General features: G+C 45.9%; 1 long non-coding RNA gene and 1 pseudogene across 1 annotated transcript; both read left to right on the top strand.

Annotated features, from left to right (window-relative positions):
• The first annotated feature begins 8,781 nt into the window (after window positions 1-8,781).
• Window positions 8,782-18,814, top strand: LOC136519057 (putative ripening-related protein 5; annotated as a pseudogene).
• LOC136519058 (uncharacterized) lies at window positions 15,403-15,931 on the top strand. Its single transcript, XR_010774682.1, has 3 exons — window positions 15,403-15,509; window positions 15,590-15,782; window positions 15,874-15,931. It is a non-coding gene; the product is annotated as an uncharacterized lncRNA (long non-coding RNA).
• Window positions 18,815-20,620: the final 1,806 nt, after the last annotated feature.

Below are 20,620 nucleotides of genomic sequence, written 5' to 3'. Positions count from 1 at the left end.
GCCATGGCCTTGGGGTCGACGCCAACATCTTGGGGTGGAGGTCCTACAGTCTCTGTCGTTAGCCTCTCCTCTACTCACCACTTTGGGGCTCCCCTCGTCTGCTGCTCAGGGACTCCCCTCGCCCGATGCTCGGGGACTTCTTCGCCTCTCTTCGATCATACCTCCGTGTGCGTGTTGCGTGGAGGTGCCTTCATGCTCGGTGGAGGAGCCACTGGCACTTCATCGTCATCCGACAACTCAGACACTGCAGTGCTCCACGTCCGAGTAGTCTGGTCACCGCCAAGCGAGATGCCGCCCGGCTTGACGGGAGCGGCACTAGCCGTTTTTCTCTTCTTCCGGGCTGGCTCGTCTGCCACTGCCATCTTCCGTCAAACCTTCTCCGACACCGGGGGAGAACTCTCCGTCCGACCAGTGTCCGTGCCTCCGGACTCTAACGAGGCGCTGGCCGTATCTTCTTTAGGTCAAGCTGGTGGCCGGGCGTCTACTCCCCTTGGCCAATCACCCCTCGGCATGCCTGAGAAGTACACCGCTCTTTTCTGCGAATGAATCTTTGCATAAGTGAATCAGTTCACTGCTCGGCAATGCTACATGATTGAAAGTATCGGGAACAAATAATCGAGATGGGTACCTGAGGGGGCGGATTCGTGCAGTTGAAGGGTCTTGTCTGCCCTGACACCTAGAACGAGGCCAATGGAGCAAATAGCTCTGTAGCCCACTCTACAACTTCGTCTCTCGACAGCACCTCCGACCTCTCCCGGGTGCTGTCGGTGTCCCCTTTAAAGTCAAAGCCCGCGTGGGCCCTCTCCTTGTAGGGTTGGATGCGGCGCATTATGAAGCTCGCCGCTACCAGTCCACCGTTGGTCTTCACGTCCTTTATTAGGCCAAGAAGCCCCCTCACTTGCTCCATATCAGCACTGTTTTGCCTCTCCGACCAGCTTTTTTGGCTCTCTGGGATGTAGTCGGCATCACAGCGGATGGCAGGCTAGGTCTGCTTCATGTAGAACCACCTGGCATTCCACCCTTTCAGCGACGTGTTCAGCGGCACAGTAAGGTACTCGCCCGCCATTCTATCACGCAGCTGAAGATATACTCCACCGACCACCTTGGAACCGCTGCTGCCCTTCTTATTCAGCTAGAACATGTGTCTCAAGAGGTTGAAGTGTGGAAGAATCCCCAAATACGCTTCGCAGAAGTGGATAAAGATCGAGATGTGCAAGATGGTGTTTGGGTGGAGATTGCATAGACTAAGTGCCCAGAACTCCAACAGATCCCTCAAAAAAGGATGAACAAGAAATCTCAATCCTCGCCAGAAATAATCCTCAAACACTACTACTTCATCAGTGTGAGGCATTGGGAAAGGCTCACCATTGGCTGGCCGCCATCCGGCGGTGACGTGGTCAGGAAGAACGCCCGCCTCCACCAATTTGTCGAGCTTCGCTTCACCCGTACGTGATGGTACCCACTCTTTGTCACGGCTGGCCCTGACACCCGTCTTCTTTGGGTTCACAGCTCCCCTCTTCGGCGCCATCCCTCAGATCTAGATGGGGATTGGCGGCGGAAACGTGCATGGATGTGAATCTGGAAATGCGAGGGCTAAGGAAGAAGATAAAATGGCAAAGGGGCAAAGGTACGAGCGCGGAGTGCGGCGGTGCAGTTATAAAGCACTCCCCCACCTTTTCGCATTTGAGGGTTTTTGGGAAACCGTTCCCGCGATTTGTGCTTCTCCGAATTCTCCGCAATTGAAGGTGGGCCGTTACCTGGGCCTTCGCGTAGCCCTAGCCCGTATCGCCGATTTATCTCCGCAATTTGTTACGGCTTGCCGAATTTTCACCGACATCTTCGCCAACCGTTACGGCTCAGTAATTACTACTGTACAACTGTTACTCCGTGGTTTTTCTCCGCGGTTCCATTTTCTCTAAGTTGACTGCTGTTTCTGACCCTGGCACCACGTGACTACGTCACCTACTGTCAGGCTCGGGGACTAAGTGGGCACACTTCACCTTGCGGTGAATGTGCTTTTCGGGGTTACGTCCGGGGACTGGCCGCCTGCTCGGCTGGTCTTCTATTTTTCTTCTACTTGGGACCCTGGCACCACATGACTACGTTATCTACTGTCAGGCTCGGGGACTAAGTGGGCACACTTCACCTCACGGTGAATGTGTTTGCTTTATTCTGGAAGACTCCGCGCCTCTTGAAGCTAAAGAAGATTATCTTCTTTTCTCATGGTCGGACTCTAAGTGGGCACACTTGGTCCATTGCGAAGAAATTTTCGATTCTGAACTTGAGTTCTGTACACCCTTATGGCAAGCCGTACTTGGGTTATACTGCTTGGCTACGGTTCACACTGCTCGGCTACGGTTCACGCTGCTCAGCGACTGCACACAACTGCTCGACAATTGATCACGGGGGTCGGACCATGAGTTTGACTGCTCGACTTTGTTCGCACCTGCTCGGACAAGCTCAAGATGGCGTTGCACAATGGGCTAGTTGTGGGGACTAGCTGTGGGGGACTAGCTGTGGGGGGTACGACCCCGGATACCTACGACAGACCACATGGGCTGTGCCCCTAGGGGCGGCCCAGCCCACAAGACGAAGCCTTGCGGGGTACGACTCTGCTCGACATCTCCCGCAAGACACTGGGAATATATCCTGAGGATACTACGAGATCTGTTAGGATACGTATGACCCCAAGATTTCTGTAATCTGTTATTACTTTCCGGTTATCTCTCAGATCTAACCGACTTGTAACCCTGCCCCCGGACTATATAAGGCGGGCAGGGGCCCCCTCCAAACTCACGCAATATCATCCAATAGCTAATACAAACCAACAGACCACAGGAGTAGGGTATTACGTCATACTGATATCTAACTCATGTGTCTCTGTTGCCTTCTTGTTCTTGATCACACGCTTCTCTGTCGATCAATCTACCTTCGTAGGATACCCCTCGGAGGACTGCCAACGATATTCGACAGTTGGTTTGTTCAAAACAGTAGCTCTAGGTGCTTGATCCATTAGTAAAAATGGTTATGGTTACAATCTTGATATATTACTGTGCATTGACCCACCGGTGAAGCTGCAACGATCTCGCTAGCCATGGTTTCTTCGCATGTTAGTGTGCGTTAGCCCAAACTGGATGTAGAGACTAGAGAGCCGCCTAACAATTTTAATTACGTCATCTTTACCTGACTATGGATATGCTAACCTCAGCTTGCGCACCGAGTCAAGCCGCCCTACACCAATCCTAGCAGGTGGCCTACTTTCCTTCTTTAAGTTTCTAATTCCTACGTGACTCTACAGAAAAAAAAATGTACCTAGGGTTGATGGTCAGTGTGAAAAAACAAAATCTAGAATATTGCTCATGCAGTGTTAAGACCTCAAATATTTCAATACATTTGCTTCTATGTTCTTGCTAGGAAACGTCATCTATGACATTAAACGTTTCATCTTTACAATTTTGAATACTTTTCCCATCTTATATGATGGCAGTATATTCTTGCCACCAGATGCACATGTACGATAAGTGATGCAATGACGCCTCAAAATAGAATTACAGCAATGCTTTGTTGAAGTAGTAAAGGTACATTATGCTATGCTCTCATGATGGCAAACAACAGGATCTTCCTAATGCCAGGTTGGATTTGGTCTTGTTCATGGTTCAGATGGCAAGCAGTTCTGAACCCGCAGTGCTAAGGTTGTTTGATTTGTAGATCTACTTGATGAGGCTAAATCTTGGAGCAAATCAGAACTACTACAACCGCTTAAAATGGTAAATTGGACTATTTTGGAACCTTATCTTTATCCTTCAGGTGAGTATGATCGTTATTTTTGGTCAGGCAAAATTCTATTAGTGGTTCTGATTTGTGTTAGTGCTTCTCTTAGTAAATTAGCACATTAGCACATGTGAAGGAAGGCAGGATAGAGATTGTGTTACCGTTGTCAGTGGTTAGCTTATTTAACCATGCATCTCACTACCTTGGTGGCTGTTGACATGATCATGTGCCGTTGGATCATGTGCCGTAGGACTGCCTGTATTTGGTCTGCAGCTTGTACGTGTTTGCCTTTAGCTGTTGTTCTTATTTGCTCCCTTTTACTGTCAGCACTTGACATAATTAGATAGGCCTACTACCACCAGCGGAATTATAATAGAGATATTTTTTTATTAAATACTACATCGATCTGCAGTTTTCTCTGTTCAGTCTACAACAGCACCTCATGATTTCAATGTTTTGTTATTCAGTATGTTAGTCTAGCAGCACCTCAACTCTCTTTTTATTTCCATACCAATGGTAGCAGCTTGCTCGACTCGATTTATTTTTCTCTTTGCAGTACTATAGCAGGAACAGTTCGATGCCTCTATGTTTTGGTTCCCAGCAATTCGATAACAGCAGAGCTAACAGAAGCAGCATCTCGGAATTCTTCCGAGTTTGTCAGGTCAACAGGAGCAACAGGTTCAGTGCAATAACATTCCGTTCTTTTGCATGCATATGCTTAGCCAATGGTGCTATGCGTTCAGGTCTTTTGTTTATTTGAGGACTGTAGACTAATCATTGCTTCAATTATTGTGCTAATTCTATTTTGTTCCCAAGGCAATAATAGTACTTGCTTTTACAACCAGTTTTATAGCAACCTGGTAGCATGTTAATGAGTTTGAAAGTGCTATCGGATTTTTTTCTTTCATCATTTTGCTTCGTCAATGATTTGAGAAATGCCTAATCATTACTAGGGTTCGCACATCACTAGCTAATATATGTGTAGTCTTGCCGATTAGAAGAGAGGCGTGTTGGGTTGTAACTACGATACAGGCCAAGTTCTTGCCCCCTCTAGATGCCATTTCGGTCCATCAGACTTCTTGATAACATGAGCATGGTTTCATAGCCTGAGGAATCCAATTTTTTTCTTTTGATTCTGTGTTTGTTTTGAATTCAGAATATCGAAGGAGCATTCAGACTACAGAAAACCACTATGCCGGTCCCAGGATTTTCATTCCTGGGCTATTGCCACTGAATGTCAATGTACCCTCTATAATGTTCAGGCAGCCTCGATCATGCATATTCTGTTGCCGAGTGTGTTCATAGGGGGTTCTGACAATGTGTTGCAGGTCTCAAATTTTGGCATGCTTCATCGATGAGCACACTGGAGCTGTCTCTATCATGTTATATGTGTTACTTTGCTGAACATAAATTGCTTCGCTGAGATGATGACTCAACTGCAAATGAAATGTACCCTTAAATGTAACGTTTTTATCAGATCTGATGTACTGATCAATTGCTTATTAAATTGACTACTGATCTGCAGTTGCACCTGTTTCTAGACCTGCTGTCTCAGCAAGAGCAGTATTGCTTTTTGCATTTTCTGTGTCCTCAGTTTCTTCTGCTAATTGTGAATTGTCTTCTTGAGTGTCAGACCTTGCAACTGTTGATGTTGCATTATCAAGCATGGTTTACAGAATATTGATCACATTCATTGGCCCTCTCGATCCTAGTAATGGATCCTTACCCCCAACCAGTTTTCTTTCTTACACGATTCTTGTTTCCTGTTTCCAGCTCCTGTCCTCAAATGATGTAGGGTACATATGCACTGTTTGGACTGTACCTGAAGATTCTACTTCCTGCCTTAACAATTACATGCTTTAGTTTCATTTCTCAGTTTTATCCTTGCTTATGGAAGAGTCCTTTTTTTTGGCAGTTAACTTTTTTCCCCTGCATGTGTCTCGTGTGTTACAGTTGCCAGATTGGAGGCCTTTTATTTGCTTGCACAGCGTTCGAGGCTTTCCTCAGCTGATCGCAGATGTCGACTGCTAACCTGCTGTCCAAAGGTCAATTTTCTTTAGTGCTTTTACTTTACTTCAGTACATGTGCCTTTGGTTGTCCAAATTGGAGGTCTTTTGTTTGCTTGCATACCTCATGTTTTCTACTTGCTAATTCCGCTTCCTATCCAAAAACGATGTAAAGCATACATGAGTATGGGTTCCCTAGCTGAACTTATTTATTTGCTTACTTACATAATTACTTTATTTATAACACTGGCCATTTTCCTTCCCATCACTATGTCCATTTATATTTTCGTTGAGCATGAGCCAGTATATGATAAAAGACCTGTCTTCTGGACAATTGATACTGGCATGTACAGCCACTGTTGGATGATGGATCTCTATGATTCATTTTGCTTCACATGATGTTTGCAAAGTACACCCGAGTTGGACATGTTTTGTGAGCTTAATTTCTAAGAAAATATGCTAGATAAGGAAAAGGGCAGCTTCATGTTAATCCATCTCCTCAAGGAGTGAAACAACATTAGTTCCTGCTCTAAATTTGCTTACTCCATGTAGTATCTCAGTTGAGTTGTGTAATTATTAAAAAAATAGGGACATTAAGCTCCAGTGCCTTTGACTTTGAGAAATTCTGGAACTCATGGATTAGTTTTTTTAGGAATATTTGTAAGTATCTACTGGCTTGGTTCTATGAATTCTGCTACTTGTTGATCTCCCATAAGATGTTATATAGAAAAAAATGTGCATTTGAATACTCTTCCTCCCATGACTGAAACATAGTGTTTAATTGAATGTTCCTTTCCCAATCCTATGTATACATGTTTCCATCCTCTAAAGTGTCAACGACAATTTCTTTAGACAAATCAATGGCCCTCAAGTTACACGGCGGCGGTAATGTTCAAACCAAGCCTGTTTAGAGCAGCTCAATAAATATTGTGCACATAAATTTTCTGTCATTTTACCATGTCTAAACTCTTCACCTCATGTTTCTCACATCACTCAAGCAAGGCAGCAGATTGGCAAGGGGAACTACAGCTATGATTCAAGCAGTCCCATGAATGCACCCTTTCTGAACCCAGGTCTCCTTGTGATGCCCCCTAGGTAATTTTCCCTCTCCATCTTCCTTTCCTGTATTTTGAAGGTTACAAAAAAATAGGATTTGGGAGTGGTGCCCTTTTCATTGCCATGACAAAATTTTTGCAAAAACATGGGTTACTAATCACACGAATTGATGGCTCCCATTCTAAAGTTCCATCCATCAGCTTTTGAAACCAGATTTGGGGGACCTGACTGTTTGTATGGGCATGCATTTTCCCCGACAATATTCAGAGTTAAAGTGTCTTTGCTATACAATGTTTCAGAGAGGCTACTTATCCCAGCCATTTACTTTAGCTTCTCATGTGCCAGTTATACTTATGCTAATGATCTGCCTCACCTACAGCAAGAGATTGAGTTAGGAATGTCCTGTGAACCACATTTGTTCCATACATCAATAATTCAATATTATGTTTTATTGTCGGCCTGATTTTACTTTCTCTGTAATTTCTTCTTGCACTAAGGCATTTATAGCGGCAATCTCTCTAATGCCATTCCTTCTGTTGTGCAAAGTCATCGTTTCAAATCTTAAACTAAACTGAACTAAACTGAAAAACACCTAGTGCTGTGTATCTCTGGGAGATTGTCCAGTTATCAGTTCAATATGTACGACTTCACGTATGCGTTTGATTGCGGTGTGGAATATACAAAGTTAGTTTAATGTATAATGCAATTTTATTGGTCTACATTGCTACAACAATCAACTGACACAGTACCCTTATGCCTTTTCCCTTTGATCGGTTATTAACATTCATCTCCCTGGTTGTACTTGCATTTTTTTCCAATTTACCAACAAGTTCATATATGCTTAAAGTTCTTTAATTGGCTATTCGGACTTCATATATGTAATCTAATTCTTTGGCTACTGATTGTCTTACAAAGCCACCCGCAACGGAGACAAATTGATGCACAAAGTGTTCGGCTTCCATTGCGCCATGGGCCTCAAAATGAACAGGTACTGTGCGCAACGGAATCTTAGTTCTTCCTGAATCTCAACTACCCGACGAATGATCAATCCAAGACGGTTCCCCATGAGGATCTGATGACCGAGCACCTGTTATACACTTTTAGATCTGTGAAACATAGTCCATGTTTTTCGGCTCCTTTGTGCGTATTCTTCCAGGCCATATTGCAGCTACCATTTTATTCTTTGTATACTTTGCAGCCTTCAACGACATATGTAATATGCACACCATGTATATTTATCTAAGTACCTTATCACTCATATTGCAATCTATATATCCAGCACATTTTATCCATGTTCAAAACTTTTCATGTGCCAGCGTATGCGCGCGATGGCACGCGCCCTGCACTAGTTTCTAATATGGCTATGAAATTAGGCCCAGTTTAGTTGCCGAAAATTTTGGCAAAACGACACTGTAGCATTTTCGTTGTTATTTGGCAATTAGTGTCCAATCATAGTCTAATTAGGCTTAAAAGATTCGTCTCGTGGATTTCGTCTAAACTGTGTAATTAGTTTTATTTTTTATTTATATTTAATGCTTCATGCATGCATCAAAGATTCGATATGACGAGAAATCTTGAAAAATTTAGCGTTTTGGACAGAAACTAAACAGGCCCTTAACCTACCTGAACCCCACGTTTCCGTGTCTAACAAATGTTCTCCACTCCATATGTTCCAATCCAAAGAGTTCAAACCCTTTCATACGGGCATACGGCTTACGGCACATCTAGTTGGAGAACGGATTGCCATCTCGGGAAATGGCACCCACTCAAACCATTCCGTACGCCATGTGCATCAGTGCAAGTTCATACTAATGTAGCAAGCGGGAAAGGCCACTATATATAATCCCATGCACGACTAATCTCAAAACCATCAAGCAAGGCAGAGCACGACAAACAAAAACAAACAACAGAGTGAGAAGGAGCTCGACCATTTCTTTAGCAAGCAAAGATGGCCACTGCGAGAGGGATAGCCGCTATGGCGATGTTCTTCCTAGTCGCGCTCTCCGCCTCCCACATGGCGTCCTCCCTCCGCCCTGGCGCCGGCCTTGAAATGTGCCACGCTAGCGGGTACCTCCCAGGCCGCTCCGGCAACTGCGAGAAGAGCAATGACCTAGACTGCTGTGAGGATGGAAAGAGGTATCCACAATACCGCTGCTCGCCACCGGTGACGGCGAGCACCAAGGCCGTGCTGACACTCAACAGCTTCGAGAAGGGCAAGGACGGCGGCGGCCCATCGGAGTGCGACAACGCGTACCACAGCGATGAGGCACGGCTGGAAACAGAGACTTTGCCGAGTGCAAAATTCTTTGTCGAGTGTCAAAAATCGAGCGCTCGGCAAAGACCTTCTTTGCTGAGTGCTGCACTCGGCAAAGAATTACACTCGGCAAAGAGTTCTTTGCAAGGGCACTCGGCAAAGGACTTCTTTGCCGAGTGCCAGACTCTCGGCAAAATCTCTACACTCGGCATAGGCTGTCCGCAAAACGGCGTTCGGTCACGGCCTTCTTTGCCGAGTGCCTGCTGTTAGACACTTGGCAAAGATTTGATTTTTTTTAAAAAAAAATCTTTGCCGAGTGTCCTAGATCTGGCACTCGGCAAAGATTTAATTTTTTTTAAATTCTTTGCCGAGTGTCTCAGATCTGGCGCCCGGCAAAGAATTTTTTTTTAAAATACTTTGCCGAGTGCCCCTGGCACGGCACTCGGCAAAGATTTAATTTTTTTTATATAAGTTCTTTGTCGAGTGCTCCTGTGGATGCACTCGGCAAAGAGAATTTTTTTTTAAAAAAAAATTAAAACACTCTTTGTCGAGTGTCTTATGCCTGGCACTCGGCAAAGACACCCTTTGCTGAGTGCCATACCCCGGCACTCGGTAAAGTTTTTTTTTTGTTGTTTTTTATTTTTGGCCTCTAATTTTTTGTGCAGCTCTTTTAAAGTATTAGGAACTCCTGGTTACAATTTGGGGATTTTTTTTGGCTTTTTGATATATTTAGTTACTTTATTTCGTTTACTTGAATTTTTCCGAAAAATAGAAATTTAACTGCACGTGGTACGAATAATGAGTTTAATGATTAAAAATTGATAGTCATGTTAGTGAGTGTTGTGAGAGGCCGTATCCAGGAACAAACCTGAAATTTCGGACATCTTGTTCACGAAACATGTCCGCGAAATTGCGTGTGAAGTGTTTTTAAATTCTATAAAAAGTAAACGAAGTCCGAAAATCATAAAACTTGTTGAGATGTCGTGATATCATATGTGGAGGCTATGATAAAAATTTCAGAAGATTTCATGCACGTTATCACGTACGATGCTTACAAACTAGGACATCTCTACATGTGATATCACGATGCTTACTACCACTACTTCCCCCGGCCGCGCCGCCGCTGCCGTGCGCCCGGCCGCCCGCCCTGCCGCCTTCTGCGCCGTGCCCTTGACCGGCCCTTCCCCCGGCCGTGCCGTCCTGACCCGCCGGCCCTGCCCCGGCCGCGCCCTTTTCCGGCCACGCCCTGCCCCGGCCGCGCCCCGTGGACCCGCCCCGCGCGTCCGTGCTCGACCCATCCGACTCCGCCCCGACTCCGCCCGATCCCGACGCCGCCCGCCCCTACCCCGCGCCCGTCAGGTATGCCTTCTCTCTTATTGTCGAGGTAGTGGTAGTTGTAGTAGTATTAGTTGTACTAGTGGTAGTAGTAGTACAACTAGTGGTAGTATTAGTAGTAGAATTAGTGGTAGTAGTAGTAGAAGTAGTGGTAGTAGTAGTACAACTAATGGTAGTAGTTGTAGCAATAGTGGTAGTAGTAGAACCAATGGTAGTAGTAGTAGCAATAGTGAAAGTAGTAGTACAAGTAGTGGTACTACTTGGATATATTCTTCTGCATGGATTGATATCCAAACTACATGGCTTCTTGAGCCATATGTGCTTGTCGGCCATCGTGCCGTTGTTTTTTGCAGGTTTTGGAAACCTCACCAGTGCATGGGGGGAGGTTCTGCCGAAAATTTTTTTGTAAATGATCGTATTTGTTCATTTTGTAGAGAAGAGCCCGTCGGAGTCGTACCCGTCGGAGTTCTCGCCACCGTGCCGGTCTGCCTGCACAGCGCTCGTCTAGCCACTGCACCGACCGCACACGGCCCCGCTAGCCTGACTCCGCCGCCCACCCCTAGGTATAACCCCTCTTTTCGTATCATGGTCGTAGATCCCGTAACCCAGTTAGGCGTCTCCTGTTTCGAAAGAGATACGGTTGGAGGTATGCAATCTTTGCATATCTATGACGTATCTATTTTGGATTGTCCACGCTTTTGGACAGCCGCGGATGCGTAGATGGGTTAGTTCCCATGTTCTGCTCTGGTCCGAGACAGAGTTTCGGCATCACCTCCCTGTTGTTTCTTCCGGATACGCACTCTTCTTTGGCAGGACGTGTATTTGGAGAACAGCGGGGAGGTGCTGCCGAAATTCTGTCTCGGATAGGAGTAGAGCATGGAAACTAACTTCATCTACGCATCTGCGGGTTGGGATTAGGACCTATCCTCACCTATTAGACAGTAGGAACACCATGTAGATGCAATTGATGGTTACATTACTCGCTGATACATATGTTTGAGGATGGATGACCGTCAGTGGATGTACACGGGCTGGAGAAGTCAGAGTGATTACACCACGGAATGGATGAACAAGACCGATGCTTTCTTGAACAGTGCATTTGGCAACGCTGCTAAAGGACATTGCCTAGTTTTGTGTCCCTACAGCAAATGTGGAAAATAGGAGAAGGGTAAACAAGGTGGAAATGGGTAAAACATCTTGTGAAGAATGGATTTACGCCGGACTACACCCGGTGGGTCCACCATGGTGAAGCCCATCGTATGAGAGAGGAGGTGGTGAGACCACGGGTGGAGGCTTTTGATGCTGATGCCGGAGAGTAGCAGACATGTTAGATTGACTTTCACTAAGGACAGTTCGATGAGGGACGTGAGAAGGAGGAGATAGACGGCAGCCGCACAGGCATCTATGACATGATGGACTCGGCACAGAAACCCCTTCACGATCGGTCAACGGTTGTCTCAACTGGATGCCATTGGACACTAATGGGTTGTTAAGTTCGAGTTAAACTTGAGTCGACCTGGCTTCAATAAGATGTTGGCCGTGTTGGCACCCTGCTTCCGGAGGGCCACATTCTGCCAAAGAGCATGTACGAGTCACAGAAGAAACTCCTTAGAGCACTTAAGATGCCGTATGAGCAGATATACATGCTTGTCCGAAAGAGTGTGTCCTATTTAGGAAAGAACACGAACAGGCAAAGTTTCTATGTCCAAAGTGTAAATCCTCCAGGTACCTGGAGGTAGACTCTGATGATGGCCATAAGATAGGAACTTACGATCCCCATGAAAATCCTACGGTACCTTCCATTCCTTACCGAGGCATCCTAATGGCTATACATGACCGAGGAATTCGCAAACAGATGACATGGCATAAAAATGGCAAACAATACAATCCTGACAAGATGGATACATCCATCCGATGGTGAAGCTTGGATCTGCTTTAATGACAAACCATCGTGACAAAGCAGATGAAGGCTCATAATGTACGTGTCGCGTGGGCAACAGATGGGTTCAATCCTTATGGAATGATGGCTGCCCCATATCACATGTTGGCCATCTCCGTTATCCCCCTTATCTCCCCTCTGGTGTCTCCTTTCACGACATAACGTATTCTTGTCGGTTGATAATTCCTGGACACCTAGGGAGTAATATGGGTGTGTTCATGGAGCCCATGTTTGATGATTGATCGTGCTTGGGATGAAGGGGTATGGACATACGATCGAGCTACAAAGACAACCTTTAAAATGCACGTTTGGTACCACTACTCCCTGCATGACTTTCTGGCATATGGGATATTCTGCGCCTGGTGTGTTCATGGGAAGTTTCCCATGCCCAATATGCAAGGAAGGTGTGAGGTTTATTTGGTTGCAGAAGGGTGGCAAGTATTCGTCGTTCGACAGACATCGTCAATTCCTACCTCGTGACCATCCATTCAGACAAGACATCAAGAACTTTACGAAAGGTGTCAAAGTGACAAACCCTGCACCACGATGATGACTGGTGCCGAGGTTCATGCTCAGATAGGTGCTCTCGTGCCCAATGAAGAAGGTGGTTTTGTGGGAATATGGTGAGCAGCATATGTGGACTCATATCTCGGGCATGACGAGGCTCCCCTATTTCGATGACCTTCTTCTACCACATAACATTGATAGTAATGCACACTGAAAGAATATCGCCGAGGCACTTTGGGCAACACTCATGGACACTGAAAAGTCTAAAGGACAACCCAAAGGCTAGAGTAGACCTGGCAACGTTGTGCGATAGACCAAATCAAGAGATGCAACCTCCTAGTCGTGGCAAGACCTAGAGAAGGCCTAAGGCCGATTTCATCTTGAAAAAGGACCAAAGGAGGGAAGTACTTGAATGGATCAAGAAGCTAATGTTCCCTGATGGGTATGCAGCGAATCTAAAGAGGGGAGTTAACTTAGGCACTCTGCGAGTCAACGGGATGAAGAGTCATGACTACCACATATGGATTGAGCGGCTTCTTCCGGCGATGGTTCGAGGCTATGTCCCGGAGCATGTCTGGCAAGTGCTGGCAGAGTTGAGCTACTTATTCCGCCAGCTTTGTGCCAAGGAGCTCTCTCGGACCAGTCATTGATGACTTGGAAAAAGCGGCACCCGTGTTGCTCTGTAAGTTGGAGAAGATCTTTCCACCCGCCTGCTTCTTGTCGATGCAGCATTTGATTGTGCACCTCCCGTATGAGGCACGGATGGGGGGGCCCGTGCAGAACCGTTGGTGCTATCCAATCGAGAGATGTCTGAAGACTCTTCGCAAAAAATGTAGAAATAAAGCCAGAATTGAGGCTTCCATTGCAGAGGCATACATTCTAGAGGAGGTGTCGAACTTCATAGAGAAATACTACACTGAGAAACTTCCTAACGTTTATAATCCACCCCCTCGTTACAATGCTGGCGAAAATGAATCGAACCTCAGCCTTTTCCAAGGGCAACTCGGAAGCGCAAGTGCATCGACCACTAAGCAATTGAAAAATGAAGAGTGGCGCAGTATCATGCTATATGTGTTGACCAACCTTGTCGAGGTGCAACCGTTCATTGGGTAAGTTCTGAACGAACTTGTTTCATTTCGCCGTATGTCCTGTTTCTTCGTCCAACCCCCTTGTTTCTCGTTGGTACAGGGAATTTCTTCATCAATCCTGGCATGGATCAAGGCAACCTACCCCGCAAGAAAATGATACCCTTCTTTCACTGGGGTGCGGGACCAGGGAGCCCCGATTTCATTTGTTGGTTCAAACAGAAAAGCCCAAACTGATGCGCCTATAAGTGATGAGTTGAGACAGGGTTGCAAACGGCTAGTGCCGTTAGGGTCAAGTCATTTACCGATTATGACGTGAATGGATATCGTTTTCACACAGCAAGCTACTGAGCAGAGTCGGCCCAATCGACAAACCACAAACAGCGGAGTTGTTACGCCCGGCACTGATGGACTCGACTATTATGGAAGAATTGAAGAAATCTACGAACTATCATTTTATGGTTCCAAACCTCTTACTCCTGTCATATTCAAATGCCACTGGTTTCATCCTGGTGTAACGAGACGGACCCCTAAGCTTGGGCTAGTCGAGATTCGACAGGATTTCCGTCTATCCAGGAAAAGATGTCTACATTGTGGCTCAACAGGCCGTCCAGGTTTATTATACGTCATACGCGTGCAAAGACGCCGAGCATCTTAAGGGTTGGTCTATTGTGCACAAGGTATCGCCACACGGTAAACTACCTGTCCCAAACGATGAAGATTACAACTTCAACCCAAACACATATGATGGAGAGTTCTATCAAGAAGAGGGGCTACAAGGGAGGTTTGACATAGACTTAACCGAAGAGATAGGAATGGAAGTAGACAATGAAAGGGATGATGACGAGGACGCTGGAGACGAGGTGCGAAATCTGAAGGACATACAAATGCTTGAGCGATTAAATTTAGGCAATGACAATGAAGACAACATTCCTCCTTCGGATAGTGTTGATGAGTTGGACAATGTTGATAGTGATGATGAGACCTATGATCCAGCTAATCTCAATCATGAAGATTATTTCTAATACATGTAATACTATGTTTTTTAGTAATTATGTTTTGTTCATTTTTTCATATATTTCTAATACATGTATTACTATGTTTTTTGTAATTATGTTTTGTTCATTTTTGCACCTATTCTAATTACGATCTTGTTTTCTTTTTTATTGCAGGTGATTGAACAAAGATGGCGGGCGGACCGTCATAGGTCCGTGAACTACGATTTACCAAAGACCACGCCGGCCGTAAGGGGGAGGGGGCGGCAGAGGGATCGAAACAGGAGGAGGAGGACCGCTAGCCGCAGGAGGGGGCAAGTCTCCTCCCACGCCACGTGAGGAGGACCGCCAGCCGCAGGAGGAGGTGGCGCCCGTGGACGAGTCAGACGAGGAGTTGGTTCGGCAGACGGAGGAGGAGGAGGAGGAGGGGGGGGGGGGAGGCGGCAGGCACGGGTTCGCTTCCTCCAACTCCTCTTCGAGTGTCTACTTGCGAGGTCCCGCGAGCCTCCCACAGGTTCCGCTTCCTCACCAACGCCCAGTGATTCGCCCCGAAGGACAAAAGTAAGTAACTGTATATGTTATCACCACTACTTCATATGATATATGAAAAAAACTAATAATTTTTCTTAATACTTGTGCAGGAACTGGGTGGTTGTGTCGGGTGGTAGCGCACGGCTAGTCAACGGCATCCTGGGTCTTCTGTGCAGGCAGCACTTCCCCGGCATTGTCACGTACGCATCGAAGACGGAGCCGGCCTACTCGTTTGACCACTACGTCGTCGCCTCCGATGCGGAGTACCCCAACAAGGCGGCGCGGGTGAAGGCAGAGTTTTGGGTAAGTCCTCCCTCGCACAACATTGCTCAATACATCGCATTCATTGGACTTTTCTTGAAATAATGAATGGATACATCGCTTTTGTATGCAGACTTATTACAGATGCGAGGAGGGATTTGAGGCCAGGGCGGAGCAGGCGACTACCAAAGCCTATAAAAAACTCGTCACCGACATGCATCACGAGGTCGCGCATCCAGGCCATCATAAACCTACTACGGGTCAAAGCTTGGAGAGAGGAAAAACCTAAGAAAGACGCAAGAGAGATGCAGCTGACCCGGGAGCAGTACCTTGAGGTAAATGAAGAACATCAATATTGACTTCGTTTTGAGATTAAGTTGGTTTAATTTGATCTTCTTATATGTCAAATACTTGATGACGTGTAGATGATTCCCTGGTGGTGCCAAGTGTATCCCGAGTGCTGGGCGATGATGGTGGAGAGGTGGTTCATGGAGGAGTACCTCAAGATGCACAGGGATTGCCCGGGACCATCGTTTGCTGATGCAAGTCCGGCACACCATCAAGCAGCCACAACCCTCGCCGGATACAAACAAGCATGGGTACGCGAATTGATTTATCTATTGTCACGCTCAATTCTGCCTGATTTTTAATCATCATGATGTCTTTCTCGCAGTCGGCGTCACATAGTGGCTAGGCTTGCTCGGACTTCTAGGCACGGTGTTGGCCCACAAGGGCAAGGTGACGTCCGATGTCTCCTTCAACCTGGAGGACCCCACCCGAGGCATACACGAACCCGAGCGTCCACTCCCGCATCAGTGAGTACACTGAGGGTGGCGAGGTCGCTCCATGGGTCAGACCACGATCCGAGCACCTAGGACTTCGATGGAGAGGCCGTCATGATGGGGCTAGGGCAAGGCAAGAGCATGGGCGGTTCTGGCTTGGCGACGGGCGTCATCGACAAGGCCTCTACTCCCTCTCTCTCCCAAATCTGAGCACGGAGCACGAGCGAGAGCTGGCCATTCGCACATGGACCGACCGCTTGCACAGCACAACGGGTCGACGCACTCGAGGTTATTCCTGTTTTACTCGTCATACATTGATCTTTACACACCTTAATTAGCTTTGCATTACTGAAACATTGGAGTGAAATATTGCAGGCCCGGCTGGAACAAGAAATGAAGGAACGTCAGGAGCTGGGGGCCCAGTTGGAGGCCGAGGGCCGAGCGGCAGGCCCAGGCGCAGAGGCTGATGGACATTACGGATTTCCTACAAGGGCTTGGGCAATGTATGTAGCCTGTTCGGCTAGTGCTGATACGATCGTATACGATCGTAGATTATTACTGCTGGCTGGTTTGATGTGAGAGAAAAATACTGTTCTGGCTAAAAATTTACGATCGTTTACGACCAAGCGAACAGGCGGTTGGGCTTGTCTCTGCCACCTGGGCTGTTGGTTCCACCTCCGCCTCCGCGTCCTGCAGCTGCAGCTACTCCTGTGAGTATCAAAGTTTTTACTTTCGCTTGTGCTTTGCTTGTATGGCCTCTATCGTCCTAGATTAGCTATCAAAATAATCTTGTCTCACATGCAATCTTTTCTCCTTTGTGTAGTCTCCATCTGACGGTGGTTCGAATAATCCATCCTCATGCACCGCCGAATGATGCATCTGGGCCTTCACCATAGTCGCAGTGGCCGAGATGAGTGCATGTTGTATTTTTACATTTGTTGTTCACTTGGTGATGGACTTGTGATATATTTGTGATGCACTTGTGGACTTTGATGGACCTGTTGACTTATTTGGATGGACTTGAGCACTTATTATTATATATGTGATATATATTGTGATGGATGTGATATGGGCGGATGGATATGTGAATTGAGATGAGATATATATGTGATGGATGAGATATATATGTGATATATGTTTGTATGAATGTAGTTGTCATGATGGAATGTAAAATAAATAAATAAAATTTGCCGTTTTGGGTCACTTTGCCGAGTGTTGCACTCGGCAAAGGACCCCTTTGCCGAGTGCAATGGTCATAGCACTCGGCAAAGCTGGAAAAATGGACGACTAGAAAACAGATTTTCCAGCTTTGCCGAGTGCTGTGACCATAACACTCGGCAAAGTATTTTAAACTTTGCCGAGTGCCGGCCATAGGGCACTCGGCAAAGAATTTTTTTTAAAAAAATTCAAAACTTTGCCGAGTGCCATCCATAGGGCACTCGGCAAAGAAATGTTTTAAAAAAAAATAAAAAATCTTTGCCGAGTGCCTTCCGGGTTGACACTCGGCAAAGAATTTTTTTAAAAAAAAATAAAAAACGTTTGCCGAGTGGCCTATGGCTGGCACTCGGCAAATAATTTTTTTTTTAAAATAAAAACACTTTGCCGAGTGTCTGTAGGGTTGGCACTCGGTAAAGAAATTTTTCAAAAAAAATAAAAGCTCTTTGCCGAGTGCCTTCCGGTTGGCACTCGGCAAAGAAAGTTTTTAAAAAAATAAAAAATCTTTACCGAGTGCCTGACGGGTTGGCACTCGGCAAAGAATTTTTTAAAAAAAAATTAAAAAAATCTTTGCCGAGTGCCTGCAGGGTTGGCACTCGGCAAAGTGACCATTAACGGGACCGGGCGCCGTGACGGTCGCTTTGCAAAAGCCTTTGCCGAGTGCCCGATAAAAGACACTCGACAAAGAGGGCTTTGCCGATCAAATTTTTGCCGTGTGTTCTTTGCCGAGTGCCGCATTCGGCAAAGGCTTTGCCGAGTACAATTTGGCCTTTGCCAAGTGCCTCAGGCACTCGACAAAGAACCTGAATCCAGTTGTGAGGAGAAGTTGGTGGCACTCTCCACGGGGTGGTTCAGCAACATGGCGCGTTGTGGGCACTGGATCAAGATTAGTGCCAATGGCAACTCCGTGTATGCCAAGGTGGTGGACCAGTGCGACTCCGTGCACGGCTGCGACGACGAGCACAACTTTGAGCCGCCGTGCGACAACAACATCGTCGACGCCTCGCCGGCAGTGTGGGATGCCCTGGGACTCGACCAGGACCTCGGATGGTGGACGTCACCTGGTCCGAGGAGTGAGAGGGCAATTGATGCTTGTGTCGTGTCTGTTTCATCTGTTGGCACTTGGCACGTGCCGTGTACATGCCGTGTACATATGATGAGAGGATACATCAGGTCGTTGGCTCATTGCATTCACTAGTGTATGTGCACTACTTATGAATATACATCATTATTGAATACTCTCTTTGTTCAAACAGTAACGCATTTTGTCTTTTCTATATACATAACTTTTTTTGAAACATTCATATACATATCTTTAACTATACACTTAGAGATACACTATGTCTATATATAGTAAAAAATAATGCATGCAGAAAATCAAAACGTCATGTAATTTAAAACAGAGGGAGTATTGAATAAATAGCACACGGCGTAGTGAAAGGATTTGTTCTCTAAATGCACAAAGCTAGCGATGCACCTTTGAGCTAAGTCACAAAGATAAGCTTGCCGAACTTGCCGGTGAGTAAATCGAATCCCCCTAAGGCCCTGTTCGGTGTTGTATCGGAATAATTCCGAGCCACACTGATCTTTTACAGTTTCATAAATTTGTACTAGAGCGGAAGATTTCTGGGTCCGGAACGACCGGTTCCGAGAGAACTGAACGGGGCCTAAGCGGAAGGCCCGGATGCCAACAAAGGTGGGGGCACAGTGAAGTTGCCCCGTGGAGTCACCAGTGAAGTCCAGGGAGATGAAGGTGATGTTGCGGCCGAGAGCAAGATCAATGGCGCCATTGACGAATAAACTCATCTGATACATTCAGATTGATCTGTTGCGACACACCTCTCTACCTGGTGCACCAATTATTGAAGTTTTTTTTTTATCACCAGTGAGTAATCTGATGAATCACACATAGTAAATCAGAGAGATAGCACAAGGAAGATATAGATTTATACAGGTTCAGGTGGGGTGCCCTAGTATCATACATGCACATACACTCATCTCTATAAACACATATAACACTCCACTCTCTGAACTTGAAAAGACGATGGTATAGTAGCTTTAAACAACAGAATGGTCTTTTTAGATAGCCTTCCTAGAAGGATACACGAGCACCATACACGCATCAGTACTGACATAGACACACTCGTACACGCATGTACATACACTCATCCTTGTGAACACAAGTACATATTCTATTTCTATGAGTATCTCCAAAAGACTAAGCTGACATATTTGAATTTGACAAAGTCACCATATATATGTGCTTTGTTGTCGACTAACATGTCACCTACCATTGAAAAAACAACACCGTTAAATCTTGTATTAAATCCACAAAATACAACACAAAAACCCAACCAATTGAGATATTCTCATTTGGTTGCCCACCTCATCAATTATACCTTAAATCTAACTTACATGATGTATTTCTGCATCCACCAAGCAAATTGTTGTTCCTTCACTATATTTTTACTCGACTTTAAAAGATTTATTTTTTGGTCAAAGCTTCAAAATTTTAAATGGAGCCACGTCTAAAAATTCAAGTAACCCTATAAGAAAAATCCACACATTCCAGATAAGATCGCCTAGATTTGTGTCAATCTGGTACCACACACAAAGAGCTAACACGTCCGTATCACACGAGGATTGCTTGAGGATTGAATTTGAGCATAGCTAGAGAAAATCAGCCTAGCTAGTTTCCAAAACCGTTCTAGCTAGTTTTGTAAAAGATCGCCATGATAAAAGCCTACGAGCGCTTCTCGAGGAGATACACCTAGGGTTATGCTAGGTTGGCAATGCCACCTCGAACAGCCACAATTGTCTTTGCGAATCTTGTGGAATAACATATAATATATGGGGTTTGGAAGAGAATAGGGTTTAGAAAAG

This window comes from Miscanthus floridulus, chromosome 17 (genome assembly GCF_019320115.1).
Source record: "Miscanthus floridulus cultivar M001 chromosome 17, ASM1932011v1, whole genome shotgun sequence".
In the NCBI taxonomy this organism is placed as follows: domain Eukaryota; kingdom Viridiplantae; phylum Streptophyta; class Magnoliopsida; order Poales; family Poaceae; genus Miscanthus; species Miscanthus floridulus.
Note: the sequence above shows the minus strand (reverse complement) of the source record. Positions and strands in the feature narration are given on the sequence as shown.